Consider the following 11,557-nt stretch of genomic DNA (forward strand, 5'->3'; position numbering starts at 1 on the left):
CGACTGGTAAATATCAAATGATATTTCGTACGTAAGTTCCGAAAAACTCATTGGTACGAGCCGGGGTTTGAGCCCGCGACCTCCGGATTGCAAGTCGCACGCTCTTACCGCTAGGCCACCAACGCTTCCGATCTGTTAGTGACTGATGGTACGATACCGATCTGTTAGTGACAAAAGTTGTTTTCTGTTTCTGTTCTGTACCCCTAGTGTAAATAAATTCGATTTCCAAATTCGATTTACACTAGGGGTACTGTTTTCAGTACCCCTAGTGTAAAGGAGAATGGGCAATTTGTCCCATGGATGTATACTGTTGAGACATATCTCGTTTGAAAGGGTTTACTCTTAGCATTATTTTATTGTATGACACCAACTTTGGATAACGTGCAGGGACTGAGCAATTTAAAAAAAAGAGTGGCGAATATAAACTGTTGTTTTACAAAGTACTTGTTACGTAGCCGGTTGTTAGGTGTTTTGTATGAAAGAATATGAGAAATTCTAGATTTCTGTTTACCACTACTTACGTTTAAGTACGTACAGGGCTGGAATTAGTTGATATAACATATGCTTGAATTAAAAATACTGCTATTAAACACTGAAACTTGCTTGTATACTCAAGCCATATATATCATTTAAAAGACATTTTTATAAGGTATTTTAATATATATATACTTGCACTCAAATGCTTGCAGGGGCGGTAATAAAACGAGTTTTTTCGTTAATTAATTGTGGTAAATGCCGCTTTGTTTGTTCTACCTGGCACTAGATGGAGCCTTGGTAGCAGTTTGGGTAATTTTTACTATTGGTATATACAATTGAGTCATATCCTATTTGGAAGGTCTTCAATTAAGCATTAATTACTTATATGACACCAAAGACCGAAAGTGTCCAGGGAAGATGATATAAATAATTTTGATCATGCGCTGCGGCGTAAACTGGAACTAAAAAATGTCATTCATATAGAGTTACTTTTGTAACCATTTACATCACTTTGCATGCCTGAAATATAATGAAAAAGTAATTTATATATTTTTTTAAATTATTACTGCTCAATAAATGGCACTAAACTACTTAATTATGATTTTTCAAATCCTCTCTAGTACTGACATCTTGCGTGCAATAGGAGAACCGAATGAGCGGCAAATGCTGGATCCGTATAGTCGCTTATAAACGCTAAAAATGTTACCGAAGAATAAGTTTGTTTAATTCGGAACTTTGACAATAAAACGAGTGGTTACCTTGAACTAGTAAGTTTCGTCTATTTATCTCTCTTGCTCTTACATATTCGAGTGATAAAGGTAGAAAAAGCATTACATTTTTTAAAGTTCGCGTTATGTCCCGCTAGAAACGTTATATAAACTTATTATTAAACATGAAATAAGATTCCTAAGCAATAAGTAGGTAAGTAAATGTATTTATGGAGTAGTTGGAGTACCATAATTAGCAGCAAGAAAATAAATCTAAGTTTATATGTTACGATAAAATAAATCGTAAAAAGGTACTATGTACATACTTGTTTTGTCTCTCTGCAGGAAAATTGTGTAAAAGTGAAACATTTGAGATTGCGTCGCGGTTCAAAGCAACGTTTCCTTCGTTTGCCATATGAAGCAGGATTAAATTGTGTAGTTTTAAGTTCTCATGTAAGTGAATTGTCAAATTCTTAGTGAGAATAAAGAATCTTAAACCTAAAATTAACGCAGTGAATACAATAAAAGCATCAGCGACTCTTAACTGCTTGCCAAGCTAAGATAGTAGCTGTATTTCGTTCCATTATATATACATATGAAATAAAAACTTTTGAATACATTTAACACCTTTATTTCATATAAATTGAAAAATAACTGACGGCATACATTTTCTTCACGGTCGCACAAATATTAGCAGGATGAGTCGACAAGTTAATTTAAAGCAAGCATTGGTGAATAGGTGCATCCAGATCCAGATAAGAGAATGCATGGTTATTGCGCCAATCTCGGACCATTTGCGATTGGTTTGCTAAGGGCACCGCTAGCTGGTGCGGATGCACAGAGCACTTATACATACTTTATTAAATAAAAACTTTTGAATACATTTAACATCTTTATTTCATATAAATTGAAAAATAAGTGACGGCATAGATTTTCTTCACGGTCGCACAAATATTATCAGGACGAGTCGACAAGTTACTTTAAAGCAAGCATTGGTGAATAGGTGCATCCAGATCCAGATAAGGGAATGCATGGTTATTGCGCCAATCTCGGACCATTTGCGATTAGTTTGCTAGCTGAAGCGGGTTAACGAAAAACAGTAACTGGCGACGCTAGCTGGCGCGGACGCGTGCGACGAATTTTACCTACAAAGGCACCCGCGCACGTGCACCCGCTCCGTGCACTCGCGCCAGCTAGCAAACGTCCTTAACCTTTTGAACGCCAAGAATACCTTAAGGCGTCGTAACTAGCTATGCTCAAAGCGTCATAAATACATTATAGCTGATATAGCCGCTGTCAGAGTAACCTTCACACTTTCAAGTAAGGTTTAGGGCATAGGGCGTCCGCAACGTCGCGCGTGTGCATGGAGCGGGCGTGCGGCTTAGAGCTCGTTCCCACTATGTCGGATGTCGTGGCGATTTTTAATCGTGTGTCGTTGCCGCTGTTCTCACTATGTCGGATGTCGGATCCGGATTTCAATCGGGTGTTGGCGGTACTGTTCCCACTAGTCGTCTGTCGTGCACGATCGCAGCTGGCGTGTATTTTTCGAGTGGGTAGCGAGGCTTAGTACAAGATGAACGTCAACGAAATGTTTGTGGTTTTGTATTATTTGCGAAAGAAACGATTAGAGGCAGTTAAAAAAAGGAGATATTGGGTACACCCAATTCTCAGGGAAAGATTTACCTTATGAATATTTCAGAATTTGATAGCTGAATTAAGAAGCGATCGCAACGACGCGGCAGCGACGCGCGGGTGTGTGAGGGGGTGCCGCGAGGGCGGCGCGGGCGAAATCGTTCCGACATCCGACAAAATGTGAACAGCGCTATATTCACTCGTACGCGAGCGAGACACGACACGATTTTTTTCCGGGCTGGGAGGGCTGGCAAAACGCACGACATTTTTTGTCGTATCCGACACAAAATCGTTGTCGGACGAGTGTGAACAGCTTCATATAAAATGTTCTGCCAGTGGAACGTACGATTAAAAATCGCCACGACATCCGACATAGTGGGAACGAGCTCTTACAGTATGAGCAACGCTAACTGGCGCGGACGCGTGCGACTGATTTTACTTACAAAGGCACCTGCGCGTGTTTGCCCGCTCCGTGCACTAGCGCCAGCTAGCAAACGCCCTTAACCTTTTGTATTTTGTAACTAATGTAAAGCACCTAATGAGGTGGCTTTACATTAGCTAGATGCCGGCCCACACGCCGATCCGGTGTGCAGGCTAAGGAAATCGCTATGTAGGCCAATTCGAAAGTGCAACTGACATTAAACCAATTTTAGAATATTGGAATGATACCAGTTAGCTGTCATTCGTGTGTTCATTTCGCACTTATACGCATGTATTTGTGCGAGCGAGACGCCCGCAACTAACTGATATGATTCCAATATTACTCTAATATCGGTGTGCACGCCCCTTTTTATTCATAAGCAAGGTAAGATTGAACCACTATAGAAGGCAGCGAAGAGGCCGGCAATGGAACTGGTAGCGTTTGATGGAGTCAGTTTTCTGTCAAATGCAAGTTCAAATTGGCCTGACTGTCTCACTCGCACACCGGAGTAGCGTTTCATATAAGCGTACTTTGTTATATCCAATCGACCCGCTCTATTCAGTAGGTTTCATTATCTCGATCCATCAGTTAAGTAACAATCTCTTCAATCTGGTGGATCGAGATGGTGGATCCTACTGGACAGATGGAACCTATGGATAGGAAAACGTTATGCTCAACAATTTGGTAGCAGAAGCGATGTGATTTTTTAAAATCGCGACTGTGTCGTTGACATAATATATCTGAGGACGGGCCTTACGGGCAATAAGAATGGGGCCAGTACAGCGGTGTTACGCACACGAGTTTGAGCCAATCGTGCAGTCTAACGCCACAAGTAACACAACGTGATTGGTTGATGAGTTCGCATTATGCACGCGATTGATCGCATCTAGTTGCGTTAGACAGCACGATTGGCTCGAATTTGTGAATGACACAGCTGAACTAGCACTATCGTTATTGCCCCTAAGGTCGGTCCTTAGATATATGGTAAGCGTCAGGATGGCGGTGGACCTCAGCGAATTTCAAAGAAATATTTATAAACATATTGTACCTTCTGTGTACCTCAGTGTACCTTTAATATAAACCAGTGTACCTTTCCCCAAAACGAGATATTTTACAAAACGGTCCACCCGCCAACCTGACGTCAGGATGGCGGGTGGACCTATGAAATCTTGCATTATACCGCACTAAAAGTATGCAGTTATATTGTGCATGAGCTTAGCCTAGCTTGTTTTGGGGAGAGGTACACCGGTTTCTATTTCTATTTACAGAGGTACACTGAAGGTACAGTCACCATCATATATATCGGAGCGGCCAAGGTACCCACGAATATCTGAACATGCCTCTACTGTCAAGAGGTTAGAGTGCGTGTTTAGAGATCTTTGAGCACCTCGGCCACTCCGATATATCTGATGGCGACTGTACCATATAACTGCATACTTTTAGTGCGGTATAATGCAAGATTTCATAGGTCCAACCGCAATCCTGACGTCAGAATGGCGGGTGGACTTTTTCTTAAATATCTCGTTTTGGGTTAGGTACACAGAAGGTACAGTATGTTTATAAATACTTACTTACTGCTATGGCGCAGCGACCCGAAGTGGATCTTGGCCTCCGACACCAAAGACCGCCATGCTTCTCTGTCCAAAACCGTTTCCATCTAGTCGACGGCGCCGAGTTCGCTAAGGTCTTTTTGCATTTCATCTCTCCAGCGGTACCTACCTAGGACGTCTAGACGGTCTTCGGCCATTTGGAACTTCAGAGTACGCCCTCCAGGCTGCACGATCCTCACCCATCTGGACTACGTGCCTGAGTCATCGGAGTCTGGCAGCGCGAAAAATCCTAGGACTCACACGTGGAGAGGATGGAACCTGGAGACTCCACAGGAATCAGGAGATTGAAGATCTGGTGTCCGAGCCGGACGTCATTGGATGTTTATAAATATTTCTTTGAAATTCGCTGAGGTCCACCCGCCATCTATACGCCAGATGTCAATGCCGAGTGCGACCGCCCTTAAAGCGGTGTATTATCTCCAGTCTCTCCAATATGTTCTCCTGGTGGGTCCACGGGGTTTATTTAGCGGGTCTACGTGTACCTAATTATTTTTACCATGGGCCGACCATGAACACGATTCTATTTTGAAAACGTTGCCCGCGTAGCTACTTCAGTCTTAGGCGGTATATACTCTACACCACGTTCACAAAAGATTGATATTTTAGGTAAAAACTCACATTTCGCTATATTTGTCCATAGTAAATACTAATTCAAAAACTACTGTAGGGCCTAAAATCTTCTGTGATAGTAATGTAGAAATAAATACTGTTGACAGGCGGTCAACGGTATTTAGTACAATAATTACACTGAAACAATTCGTATAGAATACAGAACCTATGAATAATATATATCTAGAGAATCTAACTTTAATGCAATACTATAATTGAACAAAAGAAATACATTAGTACGAGTAGTACGATCAACCTATATGTCTATTTTTAATAGTCTTAATGTTCGTGTATCGGTTCTGTATTCTATGGCCATTAATTATGCTTTATTTTTCAACTTTCTTTGACTACACACAAGTACACATTATATTTGCTTTTTTCTTGAACTTTATCTTGCCCATGTTCGATTCTTCTTATGTCGATGCATCCTCATTATTTCCGTATGGTTTCTGAAAATACAATAACAGTTTTTGTATTGTTTTCTAATACCTATGTTTGAAGTCGGTTTCCTATTTTTAAGAGAAGTTTTTTTTTTCATGTATGTACCGTCAAGTGGGGTAAATTAGAGCAGATGGGATACCTATCGACAATTATGTCAATAAACAGTTTTACGTTCCATCAAGAATTGAGAGGTTGCCTCAATTCCTCATGGAACCCATGATGTAAGCTAGACCTTTACACAAATATTCCTTAAACCTCGTTAAGCAAGTAGCTTCTTTACAAACATAACAAAGAAGACAAATCGTCTAGCGTGAAATACGTATCGTTAAAGAGTTATTTGCTGGTCCTGATCAGAAGTTCCACTTCTTCAAATAGCACTTTTTTGAATGGCAATGCCTGGTCTGTTGATGAAACTAAAAAACGCCTATAAGATTTGGGGAGTTCCCTTAATTCCTCGTGGTTTTGTCAAAAATAGGACCATCTTGGAACTATATACCCACTTTCAAACGATAACTAATTTTCAACATTGGTTCAGAAAGTTTTTGAAGTCGGTTAAAAAGTAGTATCTTTACAATACTTTCCTTTTACTAAGAAGGGATGACTACTACAATTTGCTTACTAAGTAAGTACTTACTTACTATTAGTATCAGATTGGAGTCGGCTCGAGAGTCGATAAAATGGGCGTCGCTACCCTTTCCGGGTGGGGGGGGATTTCACCGCATGAAAAAGAGACACATATAGTGAGTTCTTACTGTTCTACCAAACTACATATATAAAGGTCGTACTTTTTGAGTCAAATTAGTTTAATTCTAAAGGTGCGACGTAATGGCCTGAAGCCCGCTCTTAGCATACCTAGTTATACTATTTGATGGATATTGGTGTCAATTTATAATACGTTTAATTATTCATTGTCTTTACCTAATTATCTTTACCTTTTGCCGACCGGTTTGGCCTAGTGGGTAGTGACCCTGCCTATGAAGTATGAAGCCGATGGTCCCGAGTTTGAATCGCGTAAGGGCATTTCTTTGTGTGATGAATACAGATATTTGTTCCTAAGGCATGCGTGTTTTCTATGTATATACGTAAATATATATTTATCTAAATAAGTATGTTTAACGTCGCCTAGTACCCATAGTACAAGCTTTGATTAGTTTGGGGCCAATCTGTGTAAGATTGTCCCTACCTATTTATTTATTTATTACCTAACGTAACCTACATTAGGTAATGAAAGCATTTTATTTTTGTAAGGGTAACAGTTTTGTTGGGATATAAAATGGTTAATGATAAAAACTAATACTTTTACCAGCATTTTAACTTTATATTCATGTATTCGAAACCTATACATTTATGACAATAACTTTTGCAAGACGATAAGATTTTTTATTCACAATAACTTGTCCGTATTCGAACTGTCTGGTTACCCGGCTGGCCGTGGCTGTGTACCCGGATTTTATACTCTGAAACTGGAACTAGTGACAGATAAGAGTCGATTGATGTTTTTTTTAAAGACACTTATACTTAAATAGAATTACTTACCTATGTTTAATTAAAAGAAAGACTACTTATACATAATAATCCTTACAGTTTTAACCTATTTAACCTACCTACCTACCTACTTTTAATAGTATCAGTTCGGTTCACTTAGTAGAAATACCTGTTCTAATAATGAAAAAGAAAGAAGAGTAATAAAAATAAAGAATCTGGAAGTCGTTGAGGTGTTCCGTTCTTCATCAGCAATTCTACTTCAACAAATGGCACTTTATTGAGTAAAAATGCTTGTAATATTGATGAAAATCCTAAAATGACTATATGTATCCTTATACAATATGAGAAGCTCCTTCGGTTTCTCGTAGAACCTATCATCAGAACTGGACCTTGACACAAATGTTCCTTAAAAGCCTTACATGCTATAAACGAAATAAAATAAAAAACACGCCTAAGGTAAAATACTTGTCGTTGAAGAGTTCCATTTTGCTCAATATCAGCAGTTTCACTTCATCAAATGTCACTTGTTCAAATAAAAAAAACTTGATATGTTGAAGAAAATCCTCAATTCCTCCCAATTGTGAATTCAAATCGATTTAAAATCCTCAATTCCTCATTGAATCCATCATCATAACTGGACCTTGACACAAATTTTTCCTAAGAACCTAGCTTGCTACAAACTTAACAAAGAATAAGAATCGCGCGCGTTGAAGAGTTCCGTTCTGGTCAATATCACTAACTTGTTTAAATAAAAATGCTTGATATGTTGACGAGAATCCAAACATTACTGTATGTATTGTATGCCTATAAGATTTGAGGAATTTTTTCGATTTCTCATGGAACCCATCCTCAGAACTAGACCTTATGACACAAATGTCTTCAAGAACTTTACTTGCTACAAAATAAACAAATAAAACATATCGCGCGCGAATTGGCGAGTTCCATTTTGGCCAGCATCAGCTGTTGCATTTCGTCAAATGTCACTTTTTAATAAAAATGCTTGATTTGTAAATAAAAATCCAGAAATTATAAGATGTCAGGAATTCCCTCGATTATTTATGAAACCCATCATCAGAACTGAACATTGATATAAATACACCTTAAGAAAGTTACTCGCTCCAAGCTTAATAAAGAATACAAAACGCGTGCGTTAAAAAGTTCCGTTCTGGACAACATCAGCAGTTCCACTTGATCAAATATAACTTTTTTTAAATAAAACACCTAGAGATATTGATGAAAAAAAAACTATATGTATTTCTATAAGGTTTGAGGTGTCCATCATCAGACCTAGACACTAGACACTGGTGTCTAGCACAGATATTTCTTAAGAACCTTACTTTCTACAAACTTAAAAGTTCCGAGGAATTGTTCAGATTAATCTCTGCCGCCTCTTTCCGTCACCGCTTTACGCTACATCATTTATATCTTCACCACTTAGATGGTTGGCAATCCTCAACTGTGCATTTCTCTAGAAACTTCCTGCCTCATACAGCTAAACTATGAAATGATCTGTCGCATGCGGTATTTCCGGCCCAATACGATCTTTCAAACTTTAAGGAGAGAGCGTGTTCCTATCTTAAATGCCGGCACCGCACTTACAATCCCTATGGTGTAACAGATGTCCATGGCCAGCGGTAATTGCTTACCATTAGTTGATTCGTCTGCTAGTTTGCCTCTTATATCACAACAAACAAAAAAAGAAAAAATCTCACGCGTTGAAGAGTTCCGTTTTAGTCAACATCACTAGTTCCACTTCATCAAATGCCACTAATGTGAATAAAAAAAGCTAAAGATATTGATGAAAATCCAAAATGACTATATGCCTATAAGAATTGAGGAGAATGAGGAGTTCCCTCGCTTTCTCATGAAACACATCATCAGAACTGTACTTCGACAAAAATGTTTCTTGAGAACCTTACTCGCTACAAACTTAACAACGAAGAAAAATTGCGCGCGTTGGAGTTCCGTTTTGGTCAACATCAGTAGTTCCACATCATCAAATGTCACTTTTGTGAATAAGACTTGATAATATGTTGATGAAAATCCAATAAGTACTATATAATATATATATATACCTATAACATTTAAGAAATTACCTTGACACGAATGTTCCTAAAAACCTTAGTACTTAAAACTTACTTGCTACAAACTTAACTAATAAAACAAATCGCGCGCGAGTTGGCGAGTTCCATTCTGGTCAACATCAGCTGTTACACTTAGTCAAATGACAATTTTTTAATAAAAATGCTTGATATGTAAATAAAATCCCAGAAATTATTACATGTATGCCTATAAGATTTTAGGAATTCCCTCGATTCTTCATGAAACCCATCATCAGAACTGTACTTTGACAAAAATGTTTCTTAAGAACCTTACTTGCTACAAACTTAACGAAGAAAAATTGCACGCGTTGGAGTTCCGTTCTGGTCAACATCAGTAGTTCCACATCATCATATGTCACTTTTGTGAATAAAAGTTGATAATATGTTGATGAAAATCCAATAAGTACTACATATATGCCTATAGCATTTAAGAAATTCCCTCGATTCTTCATGGGACCCATCATCAGACCTTTACCTTGACACAAATGTTCCTAGAAACCTTAATACTTAAAACTTACTTGCTACAAACTTAACTAATAAAACAAATCGCGCGCGAGTTGGTGAGTTCCATTCTGGTCAACATCAGCTGTTACTTTTAGTCAAATGACACTTTTTTAATAATAATGCTTGATATGTAAATAAAATCCCAGAAATTATTACATGTATGCCTAAAAGATTTTAGGAATTCCCTCGATTCTTCATGAAACCCATCATCAGAACTGGACATTGATGTATTAAGTACACCTTAAGAACCTTACTCACTACAAGCTTAATAAAGAATACAAAACGTGTGCGTTGAAAAGTTCCGTTCTGTTATTTATATTATATCAGCAGTTCCACTTGATTAAATGTAGCTTTTTTTTAATAAAACGCCCAAAGATATTGATGTAAATCCAAAAAAAACTATATGTATTTCTATAAGGTTTGAGGTATCTATCAGACCTGGATCTAGACACAGATGTTTCTTAACAACCTTACTTTCTACAAACTTATCAGGACAAATCTATTACGGCGAGTGTTCCATCGAATTGCTCGGATTTATCCTTGCCGCCTCTTTTCGTCATCGCTCTACGCTACAACATTTTTATTTTCACCACTTAGATGGTTGGCAGTCCTCAACTGTGCATTTCTCTAGAAACTTCCTGCCTCATACAGCTAAACTATGAAATGATCTGTTGCCTGCGGTATTTCCGGACCAATACGACATTTAAAACCTTAAGAAAACAGCGTATTCCAATCTTAAAGGCCAGCACCGAACTTACAACCCCTATGGTTTAGCAGGTGTCCATGGGCGGCGGTAATCGCTTACCATCAGGTGTGACGTCTGCTCGTTTGCCTCTTATATCATAAAAAAAAACAAAGAAGAAAAATCTCGCGCGTTCAAGAGTTCCGTTTTGGTCAACTTCAGTAGTTCCACTTCATTAAATGCCACTAGTGGGAATGAAAAAGCTTAAGATATTGATGAAAATCCAAAATGACTATATGCCTATAAGATTTGAGGTGTTCCCTCGCTTCCTCATGGAACCCATCGTCAGACCTTTACCTTGACACAAGGTTTCTAAAAAATCTTGGTACTTGAAACTTACTCGCTACAAACTTAACAAAGAAGACAAATCACGCGCGTGGAAGAGTTCCGTTTCTGATCAACATCAGCAGTTCCACTTCACCAAATGTACTTACTTACCACCCATTTATTTGAAACAGTACCTAGGTACTCCATTTTGATGCCGCCAGCTTGAAACTTCAATGGCCTCAGTGTCCGATGAACAACTTAAAAATGCTGAAAGTAATAACAATTATAATAAGTTGGGGAGTAGCGACCTTACACACCCGAGTGCTCCTGGGGAGTTCTGTTACCGGACATACAATAATAATAACAATAAATAAATATTATAGGGACATTCTTACACAAATTAACTGAGTCCCACGGCAAGCCGAGAAGGCTTGTTTTGTGGGTACTCATACGACATAATAATATATAATATACAAATACTTAAATACATAGAAAACATCCATGACTCAGGAACAAATATATGTGCTCATCACACAAATAAATGCCCTTACCGGGATTCA

At 38.4% G+C, this 11,557-nt stretch overlaps 1 long non-coding RNA gene across 1 annotated transcript; it reads right to left on the minus strand.

Moving 5' to 3' along the window:
- Positions 1 to 2,063: 2,063 nt before the first annotated feature.
- On the minus strand, positions 2,064 to 7,290 carry LOC133528100 (uncharacterized). The gene is made up of 2 exons (XR_009800949.1): positions 6,536 to 7,290; positions 2,064 to 5,905 (listed from the first exon to the last, which is right to left on the minus strand). It is a non-coding gene; the product is annotated as an uncharacterized LOC133528100 (long non-coding RNA).
- Positions 7,291 to 11,557: the final 4,267 nt, after the last annotated feature.

Source organism: Cydia pomonella, chromosome 19, assembly GCF_033807575.1.
Source record: "Cydia pomonella isolate Wapato2018A chromosome 19, ilCydPomo1, whole genome shotgun sequence".
NCBI lineage: Eukaryota > Metazoa > Arthropoda > Insecta > Lepidoptera > Tortricidae > Cydia > Cydia pomonella.